We start from the raw sequence: 6274 nt of genomic DNA, 5'->3' as shown, positions 1-6274 counted from the left end.
AGCTAGTGATCCTTGCTTGCCCAATGTAAAGCATCAGCCTTATCAATACTCTCCTATTATTAAAAGCAAAGGAATATATATCATTTTAATTTCATGCAAAAGTCAAGGCATTCTGAGAGATTTATCAACAAAGGAAATGAAGAGAGGTACCTTTGGTTGAAGATATGCTAAAACTTGATACAGGATACTAGTTTTTGCATGAAGCTTTTGTTGAGTAATACAACTCAGCTGATTAGTGAGAATGATATGCACCATGCACACATTTGATAACTTATTTCCAGGAAGGATATTATCAGAAGTAAATAACAGACACTGCAATAAAATAATATGCTTCTATTTTTAGAGTTGTTGCAGTATATCTTTTGCCCTGGATAGCTTTCCAAACATTCTAGAATTCCACGGTTGCTATTTTATTGATAAAAGAAAAAAACTAGACAGATCAAGACATTTTTATGATTAATGTGTTGACTTCCTTCTTTCAAATAGTACAAAAAGAGGAACTGACAGAAATCTATGACACTAGTTGTTAATGTTGCCATAGAAATGTTGAAGTGATACCAAAACATGCCCAACTACTTTATACTGTCATTAAATAGAAAAAATCATTTTCTTCCTCATATACTAATAATAGAGTTTATGTTCTTCTTTTGACTCTAAAATGATATTTTCTACCACAACTTCTGAAAGGCTTTTAGAAACAATGTTTTTCTCCTGTACCTAAGTAATTTCCCAGTAGTAAGTTAGGTACTAGGGGAAATATATGAATTCTTTCACCACTAATTCATTAAATATCCCCTAATAGCCTGATAGAATTCAGCAAATAATCTAATTCTAGGAAGTCATTTGGAACTAAGAAGAATCAGACATTGAGGATTATCCTATTTAACAACTGTTTCTCCATATTCAGATTATTCCAGGAATAGCATACTAAAAGAAGCATATGGAGTACAGGATAGAGTACTAAATCTTAAATAGGGAAAAATAGGGTTCAAATAATAGCTGTGTCATTCTTGGCATATCACATAGCTTCTCTAAGCCTTGTTTTGTTTTGTTTTTTTAATTTTTTTAATCCATAAAATGGGAATACATACAGCCTTTAATTCATAGGCTTATTGTGTGAATCAAATGAAATATTGTAGGTAGCTGTAGTTCTATGTAAATGAGAGCTATTAGTAAATGCATATTTATTCAATGATCATTTCTGAGGAAAGAAGATATTCTGCCTTCCCACCCCACTTCAAGGAGATGTTTTGATCTTTAAGATACCCAATCTTTAAAAGCCATATTTGTCCCTTCTAGTTCATTCTGATACCTATTTAGTAGTTACAGATTAAAGCAGATGCTGAAGCTTATCAAGAGCAAATATGAGCAACCAATGCAGTTGTAAAACAGCCTAAACTCAAAGGGATCTTCTGAACTGAAGATACAAAAGAACTAAGCCTTCTGGTTTTATTTGGGAGTAGATCAAAGTGTCAAATTTGTCACAAAACAATACACACTTACCCGAGTCTGCCTCCTGCTCTGGATAACTCAGAAGGTAGCTGTTAGACTGTGATTTTATCTTTATAAGATAAGGAGATAAAATTGAAAACTTTAGGCTTTTCATGAAAATCTTGCAAATATATATAACATATGCATGTTTATGTTCATATATTTAAGCTAGACAGACAAAATGTATTGCTAGCTTATTATCAACTTTTTAAATGAGATAAAATGTATTATTATGACAATTTTTAAATTCTACATACTATATTGTATTTATAGATAACAAGCAAAATTTTAACATATAATATATAACTTGCTACTGGGGATTTTTTAACAAGAAGTTCAAAGAATTTCATCACAGTCATAAATATCTTAGTATCACTAGCCTAGGAAAAGACATGGAATAGATATATGTGTAATGTACTGCATTCTCAGTCTGCTAATTGACTGTACTATGCATCTCAAATTTTGTTTCATTCAAAAAGGTCCAAACTATATTCCTCCCCTGAACTTTGCCAGATCTTCAGGTTATGTCTATAGATGCAAAATCAAGACTTGAGTGATATCATTAGCCAACTCTTTAGGCTGAAGAAAATTTAGGCCTAAAATTTTTTTTCTTATTCATCATACCATTTATAGCTGAAAACCTAGAGAACACTTAATCCAATTTCCTGGTTTAGAAAGGCACCTTAGTATAATAGATACATGGTTAGGCTTAAAGTCAAGGGGGCCAAGGCTGTCATGCCTCTGACCCACACTGGTTATGTAACTCTGGGAAAGGCAGAACTGCAGGCAGCCACAAAGTTGCAGAGAAGGTCCCTTCCTGTGTTGGTGGAAGGAAGTTTCTTCAACTGAGAATTCTTTATACAAATGAAATCACAGAATTAGTCCTTATTCTATATTTTGCAGATGAGAAAACTGAGCCCAGAAAGGAGAAAGAACTTGGCCAAGGTTCCAGAGGTAGCACTAAGGGGGGAAAATGATACTCACCTGTAAAATGAAAGGATTAGGTTGATGATGATGTCTCAAGTATTTTTTAGTTCTGAATATATGATGCTATTATCCTAATAGTTAAAACACTTGAAAAATCAGTGTAACTCAAACCTCAAAGCCCATTTGGTATGGGACTCTCTCTTCACTAGTAAAAATCTATACCCAGCACCTGAATGAGGAGTACGGCAAAGTTGGCAAGAACAGGAGAGAAGAGAGATCTGGTCTCCTAACTCTCTTCTGGTTCTTCTAACTGAGAAGATACCTGATGTCAACCTCTGTCCATGTCATTGTAGGGGAAGAAAGTCTCTAGAAAGAAACTGACATGAAAGGAGCTAGCAGGGTTTATCATGTTCTTATCCTCAGTTTGCTAGAGACTTCAAGGAGTTTTCTTTTTTGTGTAAATATGGGCCTCACTCTTGCTCTCACCCTCACCCTTGTCTCACCCTAGCCCTGAGTCTTCTTGAGCTAAGAAATCCCACTCCCAGTGGGAAAGCTCCTTCAATCTGGATTATCTGATATATTCTCAAAGTATACTTTCTCTGATTTCTATTTTGCTATCAATTTGGATAAATGGGTTTTCTTATAACTTCCTATGTGTGTCATTTGTGGAACTCCTATTTGGTGGAAAGATTGTCAAGTCTTGGATATAAAGCTTGGGGTCTCCTTTACCTACTAATGAATATTGATCAGGAATTTAGCATAATACATAGTCACTTCCCATAGACTACCAATATTTAAGACAGCAGAGAGGTATAATTCTAACCTGTTACTCTCCCTCTCTGAGGAAAGCAGAATGGCCAGCCTCTGGCTCCAACTTCCTCCTTCTCCTCTGGGTATGAATCAAAGTCTCCTTTGAAGAAGGGTAGAGGGAGGAGATATTAGAGATGTCTACTCTTTCCTCCCTGTAAGCTACATTGAGACAGCTGCATTTTATGGAAGAAAGTTTACTATAATCCAAGTCAGAAGACAGTAGTTTTAATGTAGTAAGAAAATATGTGATTGTGGACAAATGGGAAGTCACTTAAACTCTCTGATCCTTCTCCTCCTCCTCTTTAAATTGGTAATAAATTCCTACACTACATAGACCATCATGGGTGGAGGAACTTATATTGTTACCTATAAAGCTCTATATAAATGTGAGCTCTATTATTATTTGATTTACCTTAATCTCCCACTTTATTTTTGAGTACAGTCAAAACCACCAAAGATGATCATTGGAAGCTACTTGACAATGGACTTCTATAGCTTAGTTTCATGCTTCATTGGCTTTGTTAAACCAATGTTTCATTTCTCACTGATTATGGTTCATAGTCACTATGGAATTAGATTTTATTGAGCTGCCAATGAGCCTTTTGATTGAATACAACTGTCAATACAGAAGTTGGGGAAGATCTGAGAGTAAGAACAGTAAGAAGAACTCTGCCTAAGACAGAGGACCTGACACTGTGCTCATGACCTAACCCTAATCAAATACTTTGTTCCTACCCTTAATTCATGCAGTATTCAAAAAATTTTCTTCTTTGATTTTCTTTAAATCTAATTACTTTTATTGTTACAAAAAAATTGCTCTATAGTTCATGGAGTGATTTTGTAATTTAAAGCCTGACAATGTTACAATATTCTTCAGTTTAGAAATGAGAGCTTTGAATGTAAGAATGTAAATATTAAGACTCTGAATGGAGAGTTAGCAATGCAGTGCTCATTAGATTTAATGGAAATTATGCATCTCAATTTCTGCTCATCACATTTAATATTTACCTTTTTGATTTAATTACCTACATGGCAGAATGTGGACATTTTAGAAAATTATTTTTGATTATTTGGAGGAGAGTGAAAGTGGTCTGTCATCCTATCTAACTGATGGAAATGTGATTTTTTTTTAGTTTTAAGGAAGAGATTTGGGTCTGAGGAACTTTTTAAAGTAAAAAGTCCATGGTCTCTCACTGAATGGATATTTGTTGCCAAAGCATATCTCATGTTTGTTCCTAAGCTCCCTTCTCCCTGCCTCATCTCATCACTGGATAAAATTAGTCCTACTTTTTAATCTAGGGCTTACTACACACTATTTCAAGCAAGATGGCTAATTCTCTATTTTTATCTCTAGTGAGAACATTTTTTTTAAATGGAAATAGTATTTATCCAGCTCTACTAAATCTTCTCCAGCTAATAAGTTGTCCAAATAGGGGCACCATTTACTAATGCCAAAAAAAAAAATAGCCCTAGCTCCAAAGCCTCAATAAACCTACAAGAGTATTCCAGGAAATATTACTGATACAGTTGGGCTATTGTTAATTGCCTTTGTTTTTCGTTATATAAATGCAAAAATGAGCCAGGTTTTTCAATTTCTAAACTACTTCCACATATTACACTTAGATATTGATTTATTTCAATCTACCAGGGCAACTGTGTTGAAAGATGGCAAAAGCTGGGCTGAGGGCATGTGGTAGGGTAGAGGGTGGAATCTGGTAATTCTCATTGTTTCCTGTTCTATAACTCAACTGTGTAGAACAAGTTCATTTCTAGGGAAAGCTTCCTCTACTTAGTGGAAATTAGGCTCCCCAGTTCTTACATTACTTGGATAACAAATAAGCCTCCATTCCAGTGTCATGGGGAAAGTGAGAGAAAGGGAGGAGGGGAAGAGAGACAGAGAGAGAACCAATGCACAATGTGAGTAAAGTTGGAAAAGGTATTTTATTTTAACATGGAAAGCAATGCTAACCAAAAATATTCATTGTGTACATTGAATGACTTAGGTAGGATATAGTAACTTAATTGATCACAACATATATAGTTGGCTAGGTAGTTGATAGCTGAACCTCATCACAATATAAAACAGCCTTTATAAGGTTCTTAATTAAGTATCTCTCATTTTACCTTTGAAATTATCTGAGTATATAATATAATATAAATAAGAAAGAAGTTAAGGAGATGAATAGCATTTTAGAAAAATTAGATATGATAAACCTGTGGAAGAAATCAAATAGGAATAGAAAGGAATATATGTATCTTGGCTTTATATTGCACATTCACAAAAAAAAAAATGACCCATGTATTAGGGCATAAAAAACACCACCATCAAATGCAAAAAAACAGAAATGTTAAATGTATCCTTTTCAGACTTTGATTCAATAAAAATTATATTTAATAAAGGACCATAGAAACATAAATTTACAAAATTAATTGTAAATTAAATAATCTAATCTTAAAGAATGAATGTGTCAAAGAACAAATAGTAGAAACAATCAATAACTTCATTCAAGAGAATGACAACAATGAGACTACATACTAAAATTTATGGGATGCAGCCAAAGCAATACATAGTGGAAAATTTATATCTAATCACTTACACCAAAAAAAGAGCAGATCAATGAATTTGACATGCCTTTAAAAATTAGGGGAAAAAATATGAACAAATTAAAAATCCAAATTAAAACACAAAATTGGAAATCCTGAAAATCAAAAGAGAGATTAATAAAATTGAAAATAAAAAAGTGAATAAAGAGCTGGTTTCATGAAAAAAACAATAAAACAGATAAAACATTGATGATTTGTTTTTGCTTTTTTTAAGGAAACAAGAAAGCCAAATTACCATTACTAAAAATAAAAAAGGTGACTTCACCACCAATGAAGGTAAAATTAAACTAATTATTAGGATCTATTTTGCCTAATAATATGCAAATAAATACAACAACCTAAGTGAAATGGATAAATATTTACAAAAACATAAACTGCCCAGATATACAAAAGAGGAAATAGAATACTTCAGTAATCCTCTAGGGAATACAAAATGGAAATA

The sequence above is a fragment of the Vombatus ursinus genome, unplaced genomic scaffold (genome assembly GCF_900497805.2).
Source record: "Vombatus ursinus unplaced genomic scaffold, bare-nosed wombat genome assembly UNPS02014812.1, whole genome shotgun sequence".
Classification (NCBI taxonomy): Eukaryota; Metazoa; Chordata; class Mammalia; order Diprotodontia; family Vombatidae; genus Vombatus; species Vombatus ursinus.
Note: the sequence above shows the minus strand (reverse complement) of the source record.